Here is a 27318-nt window from a genome sequence, read left to right on the forward strand (position 1 = left end):
ACATGGGAACACTCTTAGCATGAAAAAATAAAAAAAGACATTTTTAATTAATTACATAGCTATTTTGCTAAGAACTTCGTAAATTGTGCTTTATAAGCATTATACCTTGCTTATTTTTCAAATACAAAATATTGTATGATAAGTGGCCAAAATGGACCTTTATTATATGACAGCAAAACAATAAAAATGCTTGTAGAGACATTAGGTATTTTTTTAGAAGCAGGCAAGATGAAAAATTAGCAATGCCTTCACCGGGAATTGAACCACGGACCTCTGAAATACTGGCCCTGCATGCAGAACCACTACACCACGAAGGCATGCTAGGAAGGCGGGAGAAATACCTTATATACTTTATTTTAATGTTATTTTTTAAATATAATTACAACATATTACCATTACTTTAATGAAATTTATCAATGTTACAATGTTCTGGTAAAATCGTCAAAAAATTCCCAAATCTCGGAATTAAAATTTTTTTATAGGAACTGATCTTAAAATCGCCAAAATGTTGATAAGTCACCAAATTTAGAGCATTTTAATAAAAGAATTCACATCCCCAAAAGCAAAAAGTTGCTTAAGAGCTCTTCACTAAAAAAAATTAAATAATTTCGAAATGCTTGTTTCACTTCTTACTCAGAAACTATATCCTACCATTTATAGGAACACATAGGAACAAATTATAACCCATGAATGCATTCACCCATTCAAAATATAATGATATTTGTCAGCAAATGGCCAGAAATATTCCTCCAGAATGCTAATTCACACTCAAAATGGCAGTCATAAAAACAGACTGAAATTTCAGATGATTAAAATTAAGGACCTTCTGCCGATTTCGGCCGAAATTAAGGACTTTTAAGGAACAAAAATTGATTCCAAAAAACTTAAGGACTTTTAAGGACTCTTAAGCACCGTACGAACACTGCTTTAGATTAAGAGTAATACTGGACCATGGATGTCATTTTCAGATTAATCAGAAAACTGTTATATTTTAATTTACTGCATCTTATTGTAAACTTTGAAAAAACTAATGCGTAGCTTTCTCTATAACAGACAGTAAAATGAAGTGCTACACTACCATGTAAAAATAGATTTGAAAATGCTATGATTGAAAAACACAATACAACCGAAAATAATACCTGCACTGCATTACTGGTGTTAAATCTGTGACATGTTTTCATAAATTTAACAGAGTATCTTGATCACCAAGTTTGTTCAGTTTTACTGCGCAAAAAAAGAAAATAATAATAATAATAATAATATAACCTGTTTATGAACAATTACACCGAAGTGACAAAAATCATGGGATAGCAATATGCAAATATATAGATGGCAGTAGTATCGCGTAGAAAATGTATAAACGCAAAGTGCTTTGGCAGGGCTTTCATTTGTGTTCAAGTTATTCATGTGAAGAGGCTTTGACGTGATTATGGCCGCATGACGAGAATTAACAGACTTTGAACGTGGAATGGTAGTTGGAGCTAGACGCATGGGTCATTCCATTTCAGATATCGTTAGGGAATTCAACATTCCGAGATCCACAGTGTCAAGAGTGTGCCGAGAGTATCTAATTTCAGGCATAACATCCCACCATGGACAGCGCAGTGGCCGACCACCTGCACTTAACGACCGAGACCAGCGACGTCTGCGTAGAGTTGTCAATGTTCACAAAAAGCAACACTGCGTCAAATAACCGCAGAAATCAATGTGGGACGTACGAGGGAAGTGTCCGATAGGACTGCGGCAAAATTTGTCTTCCTTGGGCTATGCCAGCAGAAGACCGACTCGAGTGCCTTTACTGACATCACGACATCGTCTGCAGTGACTCTCGTGGGCTCGTGAGCATATCGGTTGGTTCCTAAACGAATGGAAAACCGTGGCTTGGTCCTTGGTCAGATGAGTTACGATTTCAGTTGGTCTATAGAATGGACGTCTATAGAGGCAGCATGGCTCAATATTCCTGCAGCGGACTTCCAACGACTTGTTGAGTCCATGCCACGTCGAGTTGCTGCACTTCGCCGGGCAAAAGGAGGACCGACAAAATATTAGGAGGTATCCCATGACTTTTGTCACTTCAGTGTATATCTTCTGTTAAATGATGGTGCCAATGTGAAAAGTTACAAAAGGATACGCCTTACATGGCCTAGGAATTTTCCTTCCATTTTTCAGCTCTACTTTTAAAACTACACACACATGCTGAGTCTTAAAAATGGATAAAAAGAGATGGAGTACTAAAATAGCAAATGTAAAGTGAAGGCAAGGAGAAACGGAAAAGAAAGAAAATTTTAAAAATATCTTTACAGACAACAATATAATTTTGCACAAGAAGAAAATAATCTAGATAATTCATTTACAGTTTTGATGACACTAAAACATGAATTACACTCAAAGGAGAAATCTACAGTTTTGATGACACTAAATAATGAATTACACTCAAAGGAGAAATCTACAATTCACATGGAGTATAGCTTATTCAGAATCTGATTATTCTGCTAATGTATTTTTAAAAGAATCTGATTTAGTAAATTTGAATGACCAAACAATTTAGTGTCTCATAAAATTTTGGTACTTTTCTTCTTCAACATGCTTGGCAAGAAATGAACAGCTCTGATGGCTTAACAAAATGTGACTCGTTGCCAAATATCGCAAACATTCACATAAGAGTGATGAAACCATCTTACAACCATAATTTACTTTCAGTTCTGTTGCAAAACGTCAGCTACAGAATGTTACCAATCATGTGTATAGCTTTAGGTACTAACGCTGTATCACACGACACCGTGAAGGTTTAGTACCGAAAGTTCAAAAACAAGAACTATGACATTCAAGAAGCAGAACACTCTGGCCGGCCTACTGATGTTTATGAGGCTCAACCTGAAAGAACTTGTGGAAGAAGATCAGTATGCAACCACTCGAGAGCTTGCTTGGGCCGGAGCCTACAGGTGCCCGGCACCGGTACTTCTTAGTTTTTGGGACATATTCTAATTCTAATCGGAGTGCACGGGAGCCCTAAATAAGAAGGCTACAGCACTTTTTTTATGTAACTGAACAATTACTGCAGTAAAAATTTGATCTAGAAAATTTTATTTTTTGCAATAAAATTATATAAAAAAATTCTTATTTTATTTTATCTTTTTACATGTTATTTAATTTTAATTACTTTAATCTTTAATTATTAGATATGTAAATAACAATAAATTAATTATGAATTAATTAAATACTAATTTACAAGTATTAATTATTAATATCAATTAATTAATTTGATGCTCATTAAAAATTTAATTTTTAAATTGTTAATGATTTTAATAGTTATTTTATTTATTTTTTTACTCTTTCCTGACGGTCTACCACAGAGCTCAAGCACTTCTACTTTTAGAACTTGAGCCCTGACGTAAACGTTAATGTCATGACCATTAGTCGCGCTATGCATCACATAACCTTGACATACAAGTTGCTGCATGAGCTGACTCAAGTAGATAAGAACAGATGTGTTAGGGCTTGCATCAGCACAAAAATGGGCTGATCTTTGGAATATGGTAACAGGTAGTTTGGCGACATTTTGGAGGCAATAAATATTACTACCTAGGACTTTGGGAATAATGTGAGAAGTACTCAGTTCCGATTATGCATTATTTTGTGTGAGGGAAATGAGAGATCATGAGATATGTCATGTGACATTAATGGACGAATCACTGTTCTTTAATCGGAAAAGGGGGTAAATTCGTAAAAATATCTGCTGTACAGCATTAGTTTCATTCTATGTTCTGTGAAACAGTGTTGTTTAATATTTGGATCCCATGGCCATATATAAAGTAAATCCGAAATTTTTATTGCGTTTATGTGTAATTGAAAAGAACTGCTTAATTGTGGATAAGTATGAATGTCCAACATGTGGGTATGAAATGAGATTGTGTGAAAGGAAGGATATTACCGATAAGTTTGAATGGCGGTGCAAGAAATCTGGTGAAAATGGACATTTTGTGATCCCCCATGCACTCAAGATTCTGTAGAAGATTAGATGAGTTAGTATTTTTAATTATTTGAGGATATTATTTTTATGCATTGTTCTAAATGTAAAGAGTAAATAAATTAATATGGTATTATTGGAAAATTGTTATTAGCAATGATTTAGTTTAAAGTTATTAGGATTGTAAGCTAATTTTTATTAATTTAATGTATGTGCTTATTTATATTTTAAGTAGTGTTTTTTAATTTAATTATATTTTAATTTAATGATCGTGAATTTGAGAGTTATATGTTTGTAGTATTTTGGAATACGTTTGAGTAGAAGTAAATGTGCATGGAAAGAATTTAAGTATTTGACACTAAGTATTTGAAACCGTTTTTAATGTTTCCGTTAGAAATTGGTAGGTGAGGTTTATAATAGATAATTTAGTGGGAAAAGTTTTGGGATATTTTATTTATTTTATACGTGCAAATGTTCATCCTTGGAAAGGGTATATACTTTTTCGCGATCAGGTAATTTCATATATGTCCTTTTTACCGAATTTAAAGATTCACAAAATTTTCATGCATTTTCGTGAAATTTTTCTAATTTATGAGAAAAAAGCAGTATACATGGATATAGTGAAGAGTGTGCGCGATGCCATTTTTGTGCAATTCTGGGATTTTTTTTAAGTAAAAATAAGTCGACGCATACATGGTTTAATTATATTTTAATTAAATTATAGTTATTTTGTGAATTATATGTTTGTAGCAATTTTGTATACGTTTCAGTGGAAGTAAACGTGCATGGAAATAATTTAAATATTTGAGACTAAGTATTTGTAACCATTTTTAATGTTTTGTTATAGATTCGTTGGTGACGTTTATAATAGATAATTTAGAGGTAAAAGTTTTTGGATATTTTATTTATTTTATACGTGCAAATGTTCATCTTTGGAACGGGTATATACTTTTTCGCGATCAGGTAATTTCATGTATGTCCTTTTTACCGAATTTAAAGATTCACAAAATTTTCATGCATTTTCGTGAAATTTTTCTAATTTATGAGAAAAAAGCAGTGTACATGGATATAGTGAAGAGTGTGCACAATGCCATTTTTGTGCAATTCTGGGATTTTTTTAAGTAAAAATAAGTCAACGTGTACATGGTTGAATTATATTTTAATTAAATGATAGTTATTTTGTGAATTATATGTTTGTAGCAATTTGGTATACGTTTGAGTGGAAGTAAACGTGCATGGAAATAATTTAAATATTTGACACTAAGTATTTATAACCATTTTTAATGTTTTGTTATGAATTCGTTGGCGACGTTTATAATAGATAATTTAGAGGTAAAAGTTTTTGGATATTTTATTTATATTATACGTGGAAATGTTCATCCTTGGATAGGGTATATAATTTTTCGCTATCAGGTAATTTCATATATGTGCTTTTTCCGAGTTTAAAGATTCACAAAATTTTCCTGTATTTTCGTGCAAATTTTTGTAATTTACGAGAAAATAGTAGTTTAGATGGATAAAGTCAAGAGAGTGTGCAATGCCATTTTTGTGCAATTCTGGGATGTTTTTTTTTAAGTAAAAATAAGTCGACATGTACATGGTTACTGTGTATGTGCCATTTTGGAAAACGCGGCAAGGAGTTTGCGATTCTGCACTTTTTCCCAATTTTGCAGTTAATATTTGTCATGATTAAGCAGTTTTGTTCCATAAAATTTCTAGCATAAGTGTAATTCGGCTAGTAGATTGTTGGAAAAAGTGTTGAGTAAATAAAAAGAAAAGAAACATGTATTTACTTCGTGAAGACAAAATGGCGGTGAAAAAAAAAACAGAGGGTTACTGTAGCAGAGCTGGTCGCCAAATTTTCGCCAAGTTACCATAATCCAAAGATAAACCCAAAAATGAATATCTGCTCGTATATCAACGCAAGTACAAAATTCTGGACTGGATTGCAGCTTGCTATGAAAAGTGGATTTACTTCAACAACACAGGCCGAAAAGAGGGTTGCTTTGTGCCTAGTGAGCCCATCAGCAGCAACTCAAAGTGCAATTTGACTAAAAAAAAACCTCGACATTAAAATGTACAGCGAGATACTAGTCTGTGTTGACACTATCAAAGAAAAACTTCGAACTGAGTTCTGGCACAAAAAGATAATGTTTCATCAAGATAATACAAGACCACAAGTGTCCACATTCACTGGCTGGACTCTGTATGAACTTGAATACATGTATGCATATGCAAACACTCATATACAGGGTGTTTCAAAACTTATTATTTAAACATCGTGGGTAGGTAGGAAAGACATTAGGGAACTGATTTCACATAGGAATTCGGTCCACAAATGTACACTGTGTGTACCCAAACAGTATACAGCTCACCTGACCACTTCCGCTGTCATTAGTGGTCAAGCTGACTTACTAGTGATAAGATGAACCGTTTTACGCATCAAGAACTAGCAGATATGCATCTTGCATATGGGGCAGCTGGCGAAAGCGGCCACCGAGCTAGACAAGATTACGAAGACCTACACCCCAACAGAAGAATACGGCAGTATCAAATGTTTGCGTGTGTGCCTCGCAATGCAAACATGGGTTCACTGCACAGCAACACGCAGGGTACAGGAAGAAGACGACTGAAGCGGACTGTCTACATCGCAAAACAAGTCCTACAGTCCATCGAAGACAATCAAAATACCAGCACACGAGTTTTGCTCAGCAGCTGGGGGCCTCTCACTCAGCAGTGTGGTGAATACTGCATGAGGAACATGTGCATCCTAACCATCTACAAAGGGTGCAGTTACTGCACAGCATCCTAATAATTATCCGAAGCATGCGAAATTTGCACAATGGTTCATGCAGAAAGGTGCCACGAACCCCAGTTTTCCAGCTTCTGTCCTTTTTACAAATGAAGCTTCATTCACTCATGAAGGTGTGTTCAATACACACAGTTCACATGTGTGGACTTACAACAACCCACATGGTATGAGAATGTGCAACATCATTTTGCCATAAAGGTGTTGGCTGGAATCATTGGTGACCTTACTTGCTATTGTTTGTTAGGACCTTACTTGCTACTCCCCGATTTGAATGGCAGGAAATACCCAGTCTCTCTTGCGATAGTGTAACCGACAATTTAGGGCGCATATCTGCCGAGATATGTGGTATCAACATGACAGGGCTTCAGCCCATAGCATAACTGATGTGCATGAATACCTGAACCGAACATTTGAAGCTTAATGGATAGGTAGAGGTGGACTGAATACTTGGCACCCAGGTCACTTGATTTATCGCCCATGGATTTCTTTTCATGGGGGGGGACATGAAAGAACATGTGTACGAGACTCCCATCGGTAGTGAAATGGACCTTGTTCCACGAACAGTGTCCACCACAGAAACTGTCCGTGATATGCCCGGTGTTTTTGAAAATGTTCAGAGGTCAATGCAACGGCACTGTGAATCCAGTGTTTGTGTAAATGGTCACAATTTTGAGCACCTACCTGTGAACCTTTACTTTACCTTATTGGAATAAAGGTCACACTGTTACCACTCAACTGTAGTGTTTCCTTGTGTTAACATTACTTGTCCATTTTGTTCATGTAGATGGCATTTGCAGACAAACATTCCTTTGTGAAATCGATTTCCTGATGTCTTACTTACCTCCTCACAACATTTGAAGGACAAGTTTTGAAACATCCGGTATGCATACACATATATAAATGCACACATGAATTTCTGAAGAACAGAAACTGAAAAATACCAAAACAGAGCAGTACTTGACAGAAACAGTAAACAGAAATAACTACAAAATTTGATAATAGAAAAGAACCAAAAAATGTTCCTTCTTGTTTTAGTATATAACTAGAACAAAAAGGAACATTTTTGGAAGAAAAAGCTGAAACACATGTTGAAATTTACTATAAATGAAGAATAGAAACTTGATTTAAAAAATAAAACCCTTGATGAAAAAAATTTTCGGTACTTTTCCGTTTCGCCGACGCAAATCTCGCCAAGCAGACTTTATTGGCGACAACATACATTATACACACAAAAAATATTAAAAAAATGTTAGTCCTAAGAATTCTTTTTTTGAAGGCATAAACATTTTAATATCGCTTAAAATTTTATAAAAAGTCAATGAATAAAGACAATAAATTTGTAAAAAGACATTAATTTAAGAATTTATTATGCTTTCATGGTTCAACATCCTGTTTCGCCGGTTCATATCACGTGACCCCAAGCGATCTCATCTCACGTATACTACTCTACAAAAATATAATGCTCTCAGTAATTATCTACATTAATTTCAAGTTAAATCTTAATTTGGAACACAAGTTTAAATGCAAGAAATACTTCAATTCGTACGAATAGCTTACTCAGAAATTATATAAAACTGTAGTGCTTTACTTCGCTAATGCATTCTCATTAGAATTGATGAATTTAACCCTTGACTTTACCTTTTCTATATTTTCGGCTTCGGGTAAGCGCTGTGATTGCATCCTAATTGATTTAATTGCCGAAAATGGCCTTAGACATAAAACTGAACTATCTGAATGAGGCGTAAAAGGTTACCAGCGAGAATATTCCATTTGGCATCGGTTGTACCATTATTGGCGACTTTATCGCTTGCGCCGGCAAAACGGAAAAGTACCAAATTTTCTACTGATTAGGAGAGGAAATTAAATATTTTCCTACGGATATTGACTGCAAGCATTAGATGTATTGCATTAGTTCAGGAGTAGCTATAAACATTAGAGAAGTAAATAAAACAGTTTTCACATGGCCATTTCAAATTATTTCCTTGGACCTACAGATAAATTAATTATTTCTATGAATAAATGAAAAAGAAACCTAAGCATATCATCTTGAAAAAGATACTCATAAATAAAAGTTAAATGGAAATCTTTACCAGTACTATGAAAGAAATGAAAATTTAATATGCAAGTGCCAAAAACATTATCCATAATTATGCCTATATGGTCAAAATTGCACACAGGATACTAATGAGCAAGATTTCATTTCACGTATATCAATATTGTTACTCATTTTACACAAAAGAGTATCAGGGTAACAGGAAAATTTAACACATTTGATTGGATAATGCGAATCAAATGTGAAATTATTCCCTAATTTCCATTATTTGTGAAAAAATAATGTGCTTGATAAGCTTAATAAATAAGTGAGAGGAAATATGCAAAATAAACAAAAAATAAACTTTAATTTTAAAAACTGCAGTCAAACATTTCTGAAGAAAATAAAGGGCATATTTCTTTAATAATCTGCAATTTCTTTAGGCACTGATTGAAGATGTATAAAATAGTAACAACAATTAAGCTATTAAAATTTTTACCAATAGTACCACTGTAATAATATATTATGCAAAATATAAATAAATAATACAAAATCAAAAGATTTTGATGTAATTGCATGTCTGTTTATTTTAGCATAAACAAAACAAAATGAATAGTTGCAACATGCCTACAAAAAGGTTCATAGCAATGACATTTACGAGTAATTATAGCATTTTAGGCATTGTTTACACTTACTGACTTCTTCACCAGCTATGGGTTTACTAGATTACGACAAAGCATTTTAGCGCTCTGGCGTCCGTAGAGGAATGCTTATAATGAAGACTTTCTAAAGGGAAATGGTTTGTACTGACATTACACTTGGGATTAATCATGAAAACTGCTATGTTGCCAGTGGGACTTGGTCTAATTTACACCACACATGAGAAAAATTCTGAAAATACTCATGTACCCAAAAAATTAAAAATTAAAATTGCTATCCAAATCACAAGCAAACATGCAAAACAGGAGTCAGACATATCAGCCACTTGTATTGCAAAGTAAACATCTATATTTTGCCAACAATATTCTAAAATCAATAAAATAGCATTGCTAAAAGTTTACAATTGGGTGCCCCTTGTTTTTTGGCGCCAGAATGGCGTAATTTCAAGATGGCCGCTACACAAAACCACACAAACTCTGTGTCCATGTACACATCGATCTGTTTTCACTTAAAAAAAAATCGCAGAATTACACAACTTAAGCATTGGGTTTATTCCTAGTATCCGGTGCACACGGGATTTGGCTACTTTTGGCGACTTTATGATGAGCAGTAAAAACGGGACATGTACGATGAGTAATAAACAGGTCATTCAAAGAATATATATAGTTATATATAGTATATATTATGTATGTACACACATAGTATATAGTGTATAGTATATAGACGTTCTTTGCATCATTTTTGGTGTTGGCGATAATTTTCAAAATCGCGACGTTCTTTGAATCATTTTTGGTGTTGGCAATAATTTTCAAAATCACGCCAAGGCTGCACCGTATACTAGGATTTTACCAAGCATTGCACACTGCCTTAAATTTGTCCATGTACACATCAATCTATTTCCATTTAAAAAAAAAAATCAGGAAGCTAAAACAAAGTTAAAACTATTATGGTAACCAGAAATGAAGTTTATTTAAAAAAAAATGTCGCTAATCGAAGGCGAACCCAATTCTACACTACAGCTATAACATTTTTTACTATAATATAAATAATATTTAGAATATAGATAACAATAAAATGCAAAATATAATTAACATATAGGTGAATAGTTTACATTTAAACTTCAGTCTCTAAGACAAGAAACATAAGAAATCCTACCGTTTTCAACATGCATAGAGGTTTTTTCCAAAAAATACGCGTATATTTTATAGGAAGTCTGAGACTTTGTTAATGTTGTAAACAGAGAAATTTATCAACACACGTTCTAACACATAAAAAATAATAATATCAAAATTCGCACGACTACGACATCCCAATTCAAGGAATTCGTTGTTGACAGGTTATCTTCACGAGAAAAAAGGGGAGGAAAATGGGAGGAGTTACGAGATTCTCTGGGTTGCATGAAGATCTACTAATAACTTTCTCGCCAAGTAATTTGGCGTCATCGGCTCATTCTCATTTCTGGAACTGTGGGTGAAGAGTGGTCTGTTTTTGATCCGTAAGTATGCTAAAATTCTACTATAAATTTTTAATACCTTGTTTTCCAAATTTACACATTTTGCTTGATTAATTTGAAGTTGTTTGTTTTTAGATGTGCGCAATGGCAAATTTCAGGTTATTCGTCAAATAACCAAAGTTTCTATTTCTCTGGTAAGTGTTTGCTTTAATCTTATATTTATTATTAAATATTAAAAGTAATTTTTGCATGCGTATATTTTTTCATGCTCATTTTCTGTTTTATGTGCTGGTAGATTTCTGGCCGATTACCGTGTTTTTAGATAAATGCGCCATTTTCATTTAGGTCGTGTAGAGATTACTGTTTCCATTTTTTTTAAGTAACCACGAAAATTCTAACACATGTAAAAGCTTTACTAGTAAACTTTTGATTGAGGATATTTCAAGTAAATGTGCCATTTTTACTGAATTTGTGTAGAAGTTGCTCGTTATGCCTTTTTTGAGCCAATATGTTAATTAGTTGTATTCTTTTAATGTGTTGTTTTGCAGATTAATGCAGTTTATTTGACAGATGTGTAATGCTCTTTGTTGAAAAATGCATTAGAACCAATGATGGTAAGATCTTGGCCTAGGAAATTGGTAAAATATTACCTGCTCTTAATTACTGAATCATATTGTAGGATAAAATCTGCTGTTTATGTATGAAAATTTGTACTTTATCTCTGATTATGTGGCCCAGAATTTCATTATTAATGATCGATTCATTAAAATTACTATTTTTAATTGTCTACTTTGTTTTGTGTTGCTGCTGCTCATTCTGCATTTTTTTTTTTTGAGTAGATATAAAAAATTAATTCTTGTTTTTTATTTTTTTTCCCTCAATGTCTCTTTTTATTGTGCTGGTAAATTTTTGAGAAAGTTTTTAGTAAATGCACCGTTTTTACTTAGTTTGCGTAAAAATTGTTCTTCTTTATGCCTCTTTTGAATAAATATGTCAATTCTTGTTTGTATTATTTAATATCTTGGTTTGCATATTAACACAGTTTATTTGACAGATTGAGATGCGATTTGTTGAGAATATTCATTAAAACTAATGCGGGTAAGATCTTGGCCTAACAGATTGGTAAAAGATTTTCTGATTACTGAATTTTTTATTATATTCTAGGTTAAAATTCTGCCTTTTACGTGTAAAAATTTTTATTTTATCTGATTATGTGCCAAATTTAATGATCCAAGAAAAATGCCATTTCTGTGTGTAGCTGGTTCGTTGTTGCTGTTCGTCATGCAGTTCTGTATAGGTTTGAAAATTTATTCTTACATGTGTATTTTTCTCATCCATTTTTGCTGGGCTCTTTTCCTGTGAATATTATTTTTATTTAGTCTATATAGAATTTGCTCTTTCTACCTTTTTTGAATAAGTATGATAATTAGTTCTTGTTTGTGTTATTTTAATGCCCAACAATTCACTTTCGAATGTTTGTTAATTATAGAAGCTAATTTTACTTTTTGCTTGCAGTTTTTAACTCTGTACCTTTTATCCAGACATAAGTAACATCTGCCTTTTCATTTCTAAACTTAAAATATCGCAGTCGGGAAAAGGTTTCAATTCAAAAGGTAGTGGCTTTTCTAATTGCAAGAATTTCTCTTCAGAATTATAATTAACATAGGCTGTGCATTCTCTGCTAAGTATTTCATTTCTCGAAAAGTCTGGTAGACCTTTTAAATCTCAATTTTAATCTTTAATTTTTTGGATATAATTAAGAACGAATTCATTTGGAAGAAATTTAAAAAATAAAGCCATTAAAATATTTCTGTATAAATCAGTATGGTACTTTTCTGTTTCGCCAGCGCAAATCTCGCCAAGCGCACTTTATTGGCGACAACACATAATACACAAAAATTGTCAAAAAATGTTGGTTCTAAGATTTTTTTTATTTTAAAGGCATAAACATTTTAATATTGTTTAAAGTTTTGTAAAAAGACAATAAATTTTTTAAAAAACATTAAGAATTTACTATGCTTTCATGGTACAACATCCTGATTCGCAGGTTCGTATCACGTGAACCCAAGTGATCTCATTTCACGTAATTCTTTGCTCAAACTACGCTACAAAAATCTAATTCTCTCAATGATTCAGTAATTATCTACAATAATTTCAAGTTACATTTTAATATGGAATACAAGTTTAAATGCAAGTATTATTTCAGTTCGTATGAAGCTTACTTAAGAATTATGTAAAACCCAGTACTTTACTTCGCTAGTGCATTCTCATTAGAATTGATGAATTTAACTTTTCTATATTTTCGCCTTTGCTGAGCTGTGTGATTGCATCCTAATTGACTTAAATACCGCGAATGGCATTAGGGCATAAAATTGAACTTTCTGGTAAAAATTCTATGTAATTGTATGCCAGTATTGAAAGAAACAGTGGCGTAGCTAGGGTGGGGCAAGAAGGGACATCTGTCCCCGGGCGCAGCATCCAGGGGGCACCAAATTAATGCTACGAAATTTTTTAATGAATGTTTTGCATTCTTGACACATAGAAAAGGGCGTAAATTCTTCAGTTGTCCCCGGGCGCTGGAATCCTAGCTACGCCACTGGAAAGAAACAATCAATCTGATAAAAAAAATGGCTGCAATGTGTTTTGAAGATGAGCGTAAAAAGTTACCAGCGGAGATATTCCGTTTGGCATCTGTTGTACCATTTTTGGCGAAGCATCTTTACTTTCTCCCAAAAGTCTTGCTATTTTTCAGATTTCAAATTTGACTTCTGTTTCTTATTTTGCAGGTTAACATGCTTTATTTGATTGCATAGAAGTTAACTTTTCGTAAAAAGGCCTTAATTATAGTATCATTATTGGTAAATTCAAGGCTTAAACAGATTGGTGAAATGTTTGACCTTAACTACTGAATTCTGCTAATTATATGGGATATGTCCATAATTTAAATTTTTTCGTAGTAAATCGATCAATTGGAACAAAATGTGAAATGAATTTATTAAAGAATATGTCACTTGCTGTATTCATAAATTTCCAGCCATGTGTATCATTTAATAATTATTTGTTTTTAGTATAAAAAAAGTAGTAGCAGATGGTCCTACCAATTTGAATAAATATGGAATTTAGTTTTTAATAGTTTTATTTATTTCATGTAATTTATTATATTAAAGTATAAAGGCTATGCTCGTAGATTTTCTAGTAAAGGCAAGTTTCCAATAAATACCAGTTTTTATTTGAGTATGGTGGTTGAGCTATTTATCCAGCATTTTTTTAGTATGAAGACTAATCATACTAAAAAAATTTGAGCATTTCTTTCAAGTAAAAATCAGTGTGTTGTAGCTGTGCCAGTATCATTCTGCATAATGACGAAAGTTCATTAAATATGTTAGTGACGTTTAAGTGTTGGTTTTGATTATCATGCAATACTGAAACTAAATTCAGAATTTCATTATTGACAAAATTTTTTTTTTTTTTTTTTAATTCTGGGTATGAATTTCTGAGCATGTGTGTAAATTTTAAGTCATTCTGGATTTTCTTTCATTTGATTAATTCGTTAAACTTGCTGTTATTTATAAAAAATTTTCCTATTGAACTTTACCTTTCGTTTTAGTGGCACAGGTGATAATAGATTTTTAACCCCCCCAAAGTGAAAATTTCCAAGTGTGGCTATAGAGAGTATGCTCAAGTTCATAAAATAACTTAGTTTTTCTTTATCATCACCTTTCTGTTCGAGAAGCTTTTCTGCAGCATACAGTGACCATCCCTTTTCTATTATAAGAATGCAGTCAAAAGTCTTTAATCTGGACGTCCATAATCCGAAATGATCTGGACCTCAAAGCTACAAACTTTCTGCGCATGCGCGTTTAATGTATAACGGACGGTATAAGCTAAGCTAAAATTATCTAATTATCTATTTCAGTTAATGTTGCAGATTGCGTTGTTCCTTAATCTTCTATATGGATCCGGCTTATTATTTTTTGTGGACTGTTAGAGCAATTTTATAAAAGTAAGCTTGAACTTTAGATTATGTCAAAAAGAATTTCTGATTCTGGAGCTGCCAAAGAATCTACAAAGTGAAAGCATGTTTTGATGTCCATCAAACAAAAAGTGGAATTGCTGCAAAAAAAATTATAAATGCCTTTGTTTCTCTAACCATTCCAAAATCTGTTTATCAATTTTACATCTCTCTGCGGGGGGGGGGGGGGGGACATCACAGCGCACAATGAACTGGAAGTTGATCTGTCAGCACTATCCTTATATTCAGGGCCGATGTTTTTATTTTATTTGGCTTATAATTCCTTACTAAATGTAGTATTTCATCTCAATGTACTCAGTTTTTGATTATGATTTAATCAAATTTCTCGTCATTATATTACGGATACACATCAAATAGTTTTCTAATTTCGATTATGCGTAATGTATTCTTTACGCATGCGCTTTGAAAGAAATGTTTAATAAAGTAAACAAATAAATAATTTTTTATTGTATATTTTAATACCCTTTAGATCATAATTGCTCTTTTTTTCATAAATTAAGTTTTCATATTTTTAATTTTGTTTTCTTCATGCCATCTTACCAGATTTAAATTGATGATCTGTAGTACGGAATCGCCGAAGTCCCGACGAGTCCGGATTAAAGACTTTTGAGTGTAGTAATTTTAGAAATTTATCTGAATGTCTCCTGTGGACTTTCATTTAATAGATAACTAAAGCCAGTATGGAAATTAGGACATTTTGATATTGAAGAACAATTCATTGCTGTCTACTCTCCTTTTTTTAATTTTTAGTCTTAACAAAGGAAAATGTTTCTCAGAAATAAATGGAATGTATTTAATTAATTAAACTTAAATTAGGCAAATTCCATTCCCTCAATCTCTAATGATTTTCAGAATTTTTAAATTCTTTTTCGTTTGGTCAGAGTTGTCTTAATCTGTAGTCATTTCTAAATTTTTATATGAAGATTTAAAAAATGGAATTAGCCAAATAATATAAGAATTAAATGCTAATATATTTTACAACAGAATTGAATTTCAAATAGTTCAAAAATCTAGTCCATGTAAATTTGAACTGAATTTTAATTTGATTTTTCTATTAAATCATTACATTTATTTAGGCGCCTAGAATGTGAACATGGTAAATAAAATGGCAAGTACCCATTCCTCAGTATATTTTGGTGGGGGAAAACTTCTGAAATTTATGTCCAGTTTGTAGTACTATTATTCAGTTAACTTCGTATTTGTTTAGGAATTTCACAGGGTGGGTGATCTTCTGTGCAAGATACTGAGAAAATTTTGATATTCTTTATGCTAAGAATAATTTCAAGAATTAATACATTTCAGTTTTTTTTTATATGATAGACTGATTATTCAAAGTAATATACACCAAGGTCACCTTGGATGATCAAGAGCTTGTATCATACATGCATATTAACTGTTATAGGATAGCTATGGACTTTGGTCCTTCAAATTGTTTTATTAATATATATACAGTATTTAAAGAATGACAAAAGGGTGGAATGTAGTAAATAAAACATTTTTGCTTCTGATAGAAGTGTACAACTGTCTGAAAAATGTAACAGCCATCATTAAAATTCAACATCATTTGAAAGATCTTTCTTAAGTATAGTACATACTTTTAAAAAATGAAACTGTATATATGAATTTTTGAAATAATGTAACATATTAAAAGAAGATAAATTATGTATTGAAATGAATTATGCATTCAGTATTCCAATAAATTTTCCATTTTATACATTCTTAAATCAATATAAGAATTATCAGTATTTTTAAAATCATTAGTGTATGTGTTTTAGGAAAACTTTGGTTTAAATTCAGGCTTAGATACTAAGAGTTCTGTTTTATGAAGCATAAGTATCTAATATTTGTTTTGCAATTAAGTTGAACTCAAATCATTAAATGTGAATGACATAATAGAAAAAAATCAGTTATTTTAATGACTGTAATGATGATATGTTATCTCTTATCACAAGAAAATACTTGGTATTTTATTTCAAGAAAAAAAAAAACCAGCTGGGATGTTCTGTGGAGCAAGGTTTTTAAATTTTTAAATCCTGTTCCTAGAGCAGACTTGCTAGTTCTTGGTTGTAGGTAAAGTTCAAATGGTATTTTAAGAACCTGAGGTTTAAAAAAAGGGGGGAATAAATAAAGGTTTATTTTTTATAGAAAAATTCATTTATATTTCAGTAGTAGTTATATTTTGTGGCTATTCATTGAAAGAAATGTAAGCTTTTTTTTCTAAATTTTGATACGGATTAGATCATAATTGCTCTTTATTCCATAAATTACGGTTTCATATTTTTAATTGTATATTTTCTGCATGCCATCATACCAGATTTAAACTGATGATCTATAATCCGGAATCGCCAAAGTCCCGACGAGTCCGGATTACGGACTTTATACTGTATAACAGACTTATAAAGGGCCCCATATCTCAAATAGCTTAGGACCTTATTAAATCTAAATATGGTTCTGCATACTGTTAAGCACGAAGTTGGAAGCAAAGTGGTTTGTATATTTCTCGCTGCTTCTGGAATGGGAAATTTACCTTTGTAGGTTTTTTTTTTATTTTAAACAGCTTTCCTGTTTTTTTGTCTTTGCTTTTTGTTTCCCACCTACAACTCCCTACCAAAATGAATTTTCAAAATCCCGTTTTATATAAACGAGGTGGAACCAGTATTTAATAAGAAGTCTCGGGGAAAAATAATGACCACGTCAATTTTTTTTCTTCTACGGAAGTTACTTCCGTGGAAGAGCTTAGTAATGCATGTCTTCCTTTCTGGCCATGTCATTGCTTTAAGCTAAATCTTACTACGTTCAGCCGTATTGTTATGTGGCTGTTAATATTTGCCAGTGAGGTTTAATTAAGGGCCAACTCTGTTAGTTATTTCTGTACAGCTTTTTCTAGTTTTTAGTTAGTTAGCATTAGTTTCTTATTTTCTATCTTAAGTTAAAGCCCAAGTGGAGACTTCATGTAAGCCCAGGATTGGCCAACTATAAATGGTCTCAAGTTAAATAAAAGGATATTTAAACCCTACTTTTGACTTGTCGCTTTAGACTTTTAAGAAGTCAATGAATAGTCGCTACACAATTCTCAAGTATTCTAGATACCAAAGGCAGCCAATTTTATTAGAATCTTGTATCATTTATAGTGGAAAATTATATAGATCAGTATATAACTATTATGAAAATTTGAAAGCATCTGCAAGAAAATTGGAATGCAAAATACATTCATGTTTTATCAGGATAATGATTCTAAACATGCAGCCCTAAATGTTCACATGTGGTTTTCATACAACTGTCCGGAAGTTATCACAACTTCTTCCTTCATTTAGTCTTCAGACTTAAATCAATTTGAACATGTATGAATGGAACAACAGTTACTCAAAAAATATAGATAAATGCATGTGAAAAGTGTAACTTTAGCTAAAAGATATCTAACCATTATGAGTATTGAATGTCCCGTTATTTTATTTATTTATTTATTTATTTATTTTTTTTTTTTTTGACTCTTTCGTCAAAGTATTCGAATACTTATATGTTTCATTTTGAAAACATTTTGAATATCTTTTTTTAACCAAAAACGATTAGACTATTTTTTTTTTCAAAATAATGAACAATAGTACATGTGAAAGAAAAGTCATTCTACTGATTATTATTAACTGATATTTGGAAATAAAATCAAAGAATGCAAGTGTTACAAAATTAATTTCATAGGTTTTTTTATAATTTCATGAGTTAAAACTGATATTTTAAATTTAAAAATACAAAAACATGAATATTTGTCTTATTCAAAACATGTTTGTAAGTGCAAGTATATATCTTTAAATGGCTGGCAGTTACATAAGGCATAAGAACTTTTAAAGACATACGATATGTTAGACTTCATATCTTAAAATAATTTACATTAATGTCATAGTAGAAAAACAATTTGACTGCATTATATGTGATTTCTTTATGGTAATTAAAGAAAATTACACCACATGTGCTCTTTCCCACCTTTCCACCTTATTTTGCAAATAAATTGAGCAGAACGTAATTTTTTTTTTTTTTTTTTTTTTTTGCCACATGATACCTTCGGCTCTATCTAGTAATGCTGAAGTGGCACTTGTAGTAGTTCATTCAGGAGAAGGAAAATCTCGTAGAAGATTGAAGGGGGAAAATTGATCGCAATCAGGCATACTGGTGGTCCTGGTACGTACGATGAGACAACAGTTCAGTGATTTTTAACACAAGTTGATTTTTATGTTATAATGTAACCTGCTTGTAAACAAGATTTTTCTGGAGCACAAAATAAATATAACAGTACAGAAGGGCTATTAAGTCCCAGAAGTATGTTTTTCATTCAATCTTAGCCATTTGGTTAGGTGAACGGATCAACAGATTATCATGGAGAGAGAGGAGGCCTTTCAGAAGGACCGAGGAATGGTGTTTAAATCATACTATAGAATTACGTCCATCTAATCTTATGCTTATTATGCAAAAACTAGAGGAAGAATATTACTCCCTTAGAGATGTTCCCAATCAGTCCGAGGAATAATTAGCTTATCTTAATGATCTCAAAAATCAAATCGCAGCACTAAGCCAGTACATTATTGAACTCAAACTGAGGATGAACCCACTAATTACTCCCAGCTACTATGGAAACTAATAAATCTACCGAATCTACTAACGCTAAAATTAAGCGTAAGAAAAACATAACGGATAAAGAAGGTTTTACACCACCTCGCATAACACATAAACGCACTCTTTCAAACGCAGAGGTTAATGAGCCAGCACAGAAAAACAAATTCCAGGAATTAAATCTCGAAGACAATATCGATTCTACTAACGAGCAGGGTGATTTTATCCACCCTCCCACTGTCCTAGCCGACTTTGCAGGCGACTGGGACAAATTAAAAGATGCTATTGAAGAAAAGTTACAAATCAAAAAATTCCGCGTAAATTTATCCGGTGGAACTCTTACCATCAGAGTTTACGACTCTGAACATTACAGAATGCTCACTGATTTTTTAGATAAACTTGAACTTCCCTACCATACTTTTAAAATGAACATCGAGAAACTGCCAAAGACTGCTGATATTGAACGTATCAAATCTGAAATAAAAGAAATGGAAATACCCATTCAAAAAAACCGTTAAATCACTCATGTTATTGAGAGGAAAATTATCCATTTACCTGTATACTTAGCTGAATGCACCCGCAATAAAGAAGGTAAAGCTATATATGACATAAAGAAATTAAGAGGACTCGACGTGTTCGTGGAAATCTTACAAATCTCGCCCTGGCCCCATGCAATGCCATAAGTGCCAGCGGTACGGGCATACACGGGATCGCCGCAAATACAAAGCATGCTGTTTAAAATGTGAAAACCTCACGAGACCTATACTTGCTCCCAAACAAAAAATGATAAAGATAAACCTCCAGTCTGTGCCCTCTGCGGAGCAGATCACATTTCTTCTTTTAAAGGTTGCCCTGAGCACCCATTTAATATACAGAAACAGATTGAAGAAATTAAAGCCAAAATAGAAGCGACGAAGAATCAATTCCATTACGACAAAAACGAATTCCAGGCGCTCAATCCGAAGGACATCCTTAAACGTAGTCCTGCCTGGCAACAATCATCCAGAGATGAAAACCAACCGAAAGGATCAAAAACTAGCCAATTAGGATTTTATAAGAGGTTAAAGTTACAAATTACAGATTTCTTCTAAAAATTTAAAAATGCTAAAGGAATATTTGAAAAATTAGAGGTCGGCATGGCCGTTTTTGATTATCTGTCAAATATTGATTATGAATTTTAAGCCGATTCATAATATTCCTAATCTTATTTTAGCTACCAAAAGCTTTATAAAAATTAATTTCTTCAATGCTAACGGTATCCGTAAGCAACAACCTCAGCTCATCTCTTACCTCCAAAAATAACTTTTACAGGTCCTTAGGGAATAAATAAACATGTAGTGGTAAAGGCCTTTGGGTTGAACACCACTTAACGAATGATGATCTCCGATCTCCAAAAACATGACACTGATGTCATGTTAGTCAATGAAACACATCTTCGAGCTTGTGACAGATTCAGAATTCATGGCTATCAGAGAGGATAGACCCCACAACAGAGGAGGCGAAAATGCTATCATAATTAAAAGCCATAATAAAGCCTCTAAATTATCAAAAAACGTAAAGCCAAGGCTTTGATAATATCTCAAATGAAGGGTTACAGGCACTGCCTAACAGATGTATAGTACTTATCACCAATATTTTCAACGCATGCATTCGTCACTGCTATTTTCCCTCTCAGTAGAAGCATTCAATAATTATTAACATCTTGAAACCTGGAAAAGACCTTAAATATGCCAAAAATTATAGACCTATCAGCCTGGTACCGGCTCTCTGCAAAGTTTTTGAACGTGTCATCAGTACAAGACTTACCAAATTGGCATTGATAGGAACCAATTTGGTTTCCTAAAGGGACACTGTACTACTCATCAGATACTCCACCCGGTAGAATTTATCGCCCAAGAATTTAGAAAAAAGAATGGTGTAGCAGCATGCTTTCTCGATTTTGAGAAGGCATTTGACCGAGTCTGGCATGCTTGGCTTACTCCACAAATTGTCAAATTTCCTTCTGCCTAATAGCTTCATTAAACTTACCTACTCTTATCTCTACTGTCGCACGTTTTAAGTAAAGATGTGGAGAAATTCTCTCATCAAGAAAGAGATTTTCCGAGGCGTCCCTCAAGGGTCTGTTTTAGGACCGAAATATTTTAATATTTTTATAAATGACATGCCTGTACCACTACACTCAAGTATTTATAAATATGCGGACAATACAGTTATCTTAACCAGCTCTAGAAATCCACAAAATGGTCTTGACAAACTCCAAATGCAAGCTAATCTAATCAACAAATACTGTGAAATTTGGAAAATTAAACTTAACGCAGATAAATGTTGGGTTGTTTTATATCGCAGATACAGAAAAAATTTTCCAGTTAATTCCAATATTAAAATAGATAATTCACCTGTTCCAGTAGCAAGCTCATATAAATACCTAAGAGTGTACGTCGACAAAGCTTTAAATTTCAAGGACCATATCCAGTATACCATCAATAAAGCTAATGCAGCATTTATGTCTCTTTATTACCTGCTTGGAAGGAAATCTAAATTAAATCTGAATACTAAGAGAAATCTTTATATCACTCTCATCAGACCAATTCTACTCTATGCAGTTCCTGCAGGGGCAACTGCCAGATAAACTGAACGCTAAAAAAAAAAAAAAAAAAAGTCTTACCTAATAAGATTCTTCGTAGCATAACAAGTGCCCCTTGGTTTGTGCGGAACGCACAAATCCATAAGAATTTAAATATTCTCCCGATTATGATCAAATACTAACTACAGCACAAAACTTCTTTGAAAAACTGAAAAACTCACAATACCTAGCCATTAAAGAACCCACAGATAAAACACCGCGAACTATACATCATAATGCATTATGGTGGTAGTGTACAGTGTATATCTTTTATTTCTACTTATTTTACGTATCTTATTACTCTTTATTAATCAAGATCAGTTTACGTTATGCACAAAGCTTATGGACTTTGATTGCAACTTATATTTCTTACTTATTATTTTCATTTAACCAAGAATTTATTTAGTACTGTGTAGTGTTTTAAAGCAAAGACTTTGCTTTCAGAGAAAATTTTAGTTTTCGGTCTTATGACTCCTTCACTCGCTATTGGCCACCTCGCATCACGTGGTGTTTACTGTGCAACTTTAAAGAAATTAATTTTCTAACATGATTATTTAATTTTACTGTAACCAAATTGTGTTTCTGAAGAATAAGGACATTATTAAATCTTCAAATTCACCTTTTTTTTGGAACTCTACAGACTTATTTGGGCTACAATGAACCTCTGGTTGAGGCGATACCCCCATTTTAATGGATAATAAAGAGCGAAATAATGATATATTTCATTGGGGACTCGCATGCCATGGCTGAAGCCATGGCAGCGGTATTATAAATATAACAAACTTGCTAATACTTCACGGACATAATTGATGTTTTCTAAAATCAAAGTTTTTTAGGGTACTTAAAAAGAATCTTTATTTAACACGTGGGTGTGTAATCTTTATTTACCACAGTGCCACAGCAAAATCTGGTAAAATAGTCTGTCGGATCATTTTTTTTAATTCTAGTGGTTTCGTGTCTCCTTTATCCTAAAAATCAGTTCAGTACTTAATCCAAATATATTTTTATGAATATTTAATAAAAAGATAAACAGATAACAGGTTTTAAACCATAAATTTATTACATTTCAGTTCATTGTAAATTAACACTAGAGTTCTATGTCTCAATAGGAAAAATTGGTAAAATTAGACAAATACTGTATTACAATACAAATAATAAAACATAATACATAACTAAAAATAAATAACTTAGTGAAAGTGTAAACATCTTAAAAAATATCGCTAGTCTTGTATTCTTTCAATAAACAACACAATCCCATTTAATTATAACTTTGTTGTTTTACTTCATAAATAATGATTACTTATTGCAGCAAAATCTATATTAAAATCAGATAATAATCTATGAAAAAAAGCTTCCAGAAGCCGAAACCAAGAATACGAACAACTTTCTGAATGTAGAAATAATTTTAACCATATAAATTGATCCATTTGTGAAGCACCGATGACTCACACAGCTTTAAACAATACAAAATTTGAGTCACACTCGATGAGCATGGCTCCCAAAAAGTAAGGCCGCTTTGAATCATCGATGATGTACATGGCAGTCAATGTGTTAAAGTGCATGTAAAAACTCAATTACTAAAATAAAATAATTTTATAGCTAATCGTGCATAGTTTAATATCTGTACAGCTTAAAAAGAACTGTGTAAACTGTTTCATTTGACTTATGAATAATTTAGTGGGCAGTTTTTTTATTACGCACATCGGTGCTACATAAACTGCCATAAAAAATCAGCTAGAATAAGCTAATGTTTGGTCTTCATGACAGCTGGACGTGCTAGTCATGAGAACAGGCAAAGGCCAAATGCGATAATTCTTTATATCATGACCTGCATTCTCAAATATAATTTTTTAAAACTGTTTTCGATAATTCGAATAATGTTATATACCAAGTTCGCAATGCCAAAAATGAAAAAAGTGGCAAGCATATTAAAAAAATGTGTTTAAATTATAGCGATTTAAAAATCTAGTTAACTGATAAATGTACGAATTATTTAAAATTTATAAAAAGTATTGTCAGTCTGTTATTGAACAGTTACATTATTTATTATATTTGTGAGACGAAAATGCATAGTTTCTAGAGATTCTTAGATTCAATAACGGTAACTGTTAAAAGTTAGCTTTAAAAAAAAATGTGGATATTGTCTTTAAATATGATTAAAAAAATGGCATAACATTTGCATCATATTCAAATATCCCACGAAATAATTTTAAAAAAGTTTCCCTTTATTTAATTAACAGGGCATAACATGAAATCATTCACAAATATTCAAACGTGATGAAATCGTTCATCACCTTATTTGTGACGGAATAAAACAAAATGCAGTAAACTCTCTAGTTGCGTCCATCTCTGAAAAGAACAAAATATGTCTAAGACTAATATCGGTACTGAAAATCACTTTCGCACGAGATCGAAATCATATGGAACCTTGAGAAGTAGAGAGGATCACCTCAAAAACAGGTAAGGTCCTGAATACTGTTAATTTTTAAAAAAGTTGAAATAACTTAATTTTTTAGAACTATCCTGAAACTGAAAGCGAAACTAACGATATATTATTTCAGTTAGGTGTTGCGTTGTTTAGAATAAAGACATAAATATAGGAGAACTTCATTAATGTTTCTTAAACTTTTTATTTACACAGGAGTTCATCTGTCAAATTTATTGTAAATCACTTAAAATTGCTGAATATGAATTATTTTAAAATTACGCTTTGAATATACATTTATAACAGAGAAAGGAATGTGACATTCCAAGTCATTTTATGTCTCATGATTATCAATAAAGCTCTAAATAAACATCGGTAAAATAAATTAACATCTCTTTAAGATCTAATATGAGGTACGGTCTTTTCTACAGCCAGACAGGTCGTGTATCGTGACGGCATACTAGACAGGACGCAGATGAAGAGCCCCTATGGCAGTCGGTCTCATTCCTGCAACAAGACAGTTTTCAACTCCAGGATAGTTCTTGGAGGGGGGAAAATTGCCCTCTTAAGAGCGTCCCAGACATGCTTTATAGGGATATATTATTTCAGTTAGGTGTTGCGTTGTTTAGCCAGGTGGCAAATATCCTCACTTTCCAGGTTACTGTTGACCAGCTGAGCCCTATGTGGACGAGCTTTGTCATCCATTAACAGGAACACCGGACCAACTGCGCTCCTGAAACATACGATCTAAGATTGCCTCACTATACCTCATAGAAATCAGAAAGCCTTTGTCAAACACATGAAGAGGGTGTGGGGCTGTTCAGCATAATACCTACCCAACTATTACACCTCCACCACCGTAATGATCCTTTCCCGTGATGAGGGGAGGGATGGTATCGTGTTCCAGGCTCTTTCCAGATGCAGACACAATAAGAATCAATGGCCAGGCATATCTCGGCTCGTATAAAAAGCACGCACTGAAGTCTGTGTATTGAAGTGAGCGGAACGCAAATAGCAGGTCTTTTGGCATACAGCCCTATCTCATGAAGCCTTCAGACAACTGTAAACCGTGAAACTCGGATTTCACCGGCAGCATATAGCTCAGGTGAGAGTTGTGAATCTGTAGCAGTTCTGTGTCGCAGCGCTGAAAGAGGCAAATAGTGAGCTTCAATTGTCGTGGATTTTGGTCAGCTTTGGACCTTGGTTGTGGATCTTGGTCGAACTTTTCAAAGTCCTGAAACTGTTTCCATAAATTGCTGACGACACTGGGTGTCACATTGAGCTCTTTAACTACCTGCGCTTCTGATTGATCTGGCGACAATCTACCGTTAATCGCCGAGCGTGGCTTTGAAACAGACATGCAACTAACTGGCTTTTACCCGAATCTGGGCGAACTCTTCTAGGCCATTGGCTTTATACATACACACCGTAATCGGCAGAACTCTATAGCAAATTACTGTGGCTACCATTGCATTTAACTCTTTGATTCCATCGCAGAAGTGGACGCTAGTACGAACTGGTGATAAAAAATTTTCCAACATGTAGATAGGTGATTTACTGTAAAGTGGTGCCAACTAGTGGTTATAGAACACATGAAATGGAGGGATGAAAAAATCCTCGAAGTCTCTGATATACACAGCAAAGGGGCAATGAAATAAGAATACAAATGAAGTGTAACATAATTTAGATATTGAAAAAGGAGATTTCAAATATACACAAATATATACAGGTGCAATCACAATGCAGAATAATATCCAGTATTGTAATGAATTGTTGAAAACCCCTCGTGCGCTGACATTCTTTTCATGATCATAGCTCCGCAGATACGCACATGTACGATTACGTATTCGACTCTGAATATTTGCATAATTCTTTGGCGGCATAATTAGTACCTTAGATTCAAAACCTTTCTTAAAAATAAACATAATTTGCAAATTCTCTTAATTTTGCCCACGAGTGACTTAATGAAAAGTTCATTGAATTAAATTCAGTAATTTTTTTAAATTCCCTGTGCTATAGTCATTAAGTTTGTCAATTAAAGATGCAAAAATATCATTTCAAACAATTAATAGTAATCAAAGTGTGACATAATTCATGAAATTTTTCATTAAATCAGGATATTGTCAAGTCGAGCTTATTTTTACTTAATCATATTTTAGGAAAATGCTGAAACTTTAGTGTATGTTTCCAAACTGCCCAGGTCTTTTATGCATGCAAATAAAAATATTGTTTTTCTTTTTTTTATTTTAATATAAGATAAATTTTCCCTATTTCATACACTTCAGATCAAATTAATAAAATAAATTGTTAATTCAAAGTCTGGAGCTTAATCAAATGACAATTCTCTTTCAGTATTGTCAGTGTATGGTGTCTAAAACACAGGACTAGTCACCTGGTGAAGTACAGGTGACATAATTTTTAGAATTCAGAAAGTTACTTGATGGCAAAATCTTGAAGATATATAGATTATATTGGGAAGCCAGCCAAAACATTCTCTTCCTTTTTTAAACCTCTTGCTACTGAACAAGGACCAAAATTCTTATGCATATATGACATGTTCTTGTATTGCCTTCTTTATAGAACTTAATAAATTTTAAAACAAATTGCAGTTATATTCCTTTGAAGAATTCTATCTCTTAATTATTATAAAAATCAAAATTAAATAAAGATATAAAAAAGGATGCTCATTATTTTTGAAGTTTTAATGTGAA

The 27318-nt window shown here is 32.7% G+C and overlaps 1 protein-coding gene across 1 annotated transcript in view; it reads right to left on the reverse strand.

Moving 5' to 3' along the window:
• The window catches only part of LOC118195822 (uncharacterized), a 59194-nt gene extending 48403 nt beyond the window's left edge, over window positions 1-10791 (reverse strand). Inside the window, exon 1 of the mRNA XM_035367158.2 lies at window positions 10627-10791. The gene's annotated coding sequence lies outside the window, so the exon portion shown is untranslated. The remainder of the gene's footprint in view (window positions 1-10626) is intronic.
• Between the last annotated feature and the right edge of the window lie 16527 nt (window positions 10792-27318).

Source organism: Stegodyphus dumicola, chromosome 4 (assembly GCF_044657685.1).
Source record: "Stegodyphus dumicola isolate Sdum_Otavi_A_Nest chromosome 4, ASM4465768v1".
NCBI classification, from domain to species: Eukaryota; Metazoa; Arthropoda; class Arachnida; order Araneae; family Eresidae; genus Stegodyphus; species Stegodyphus dumicola.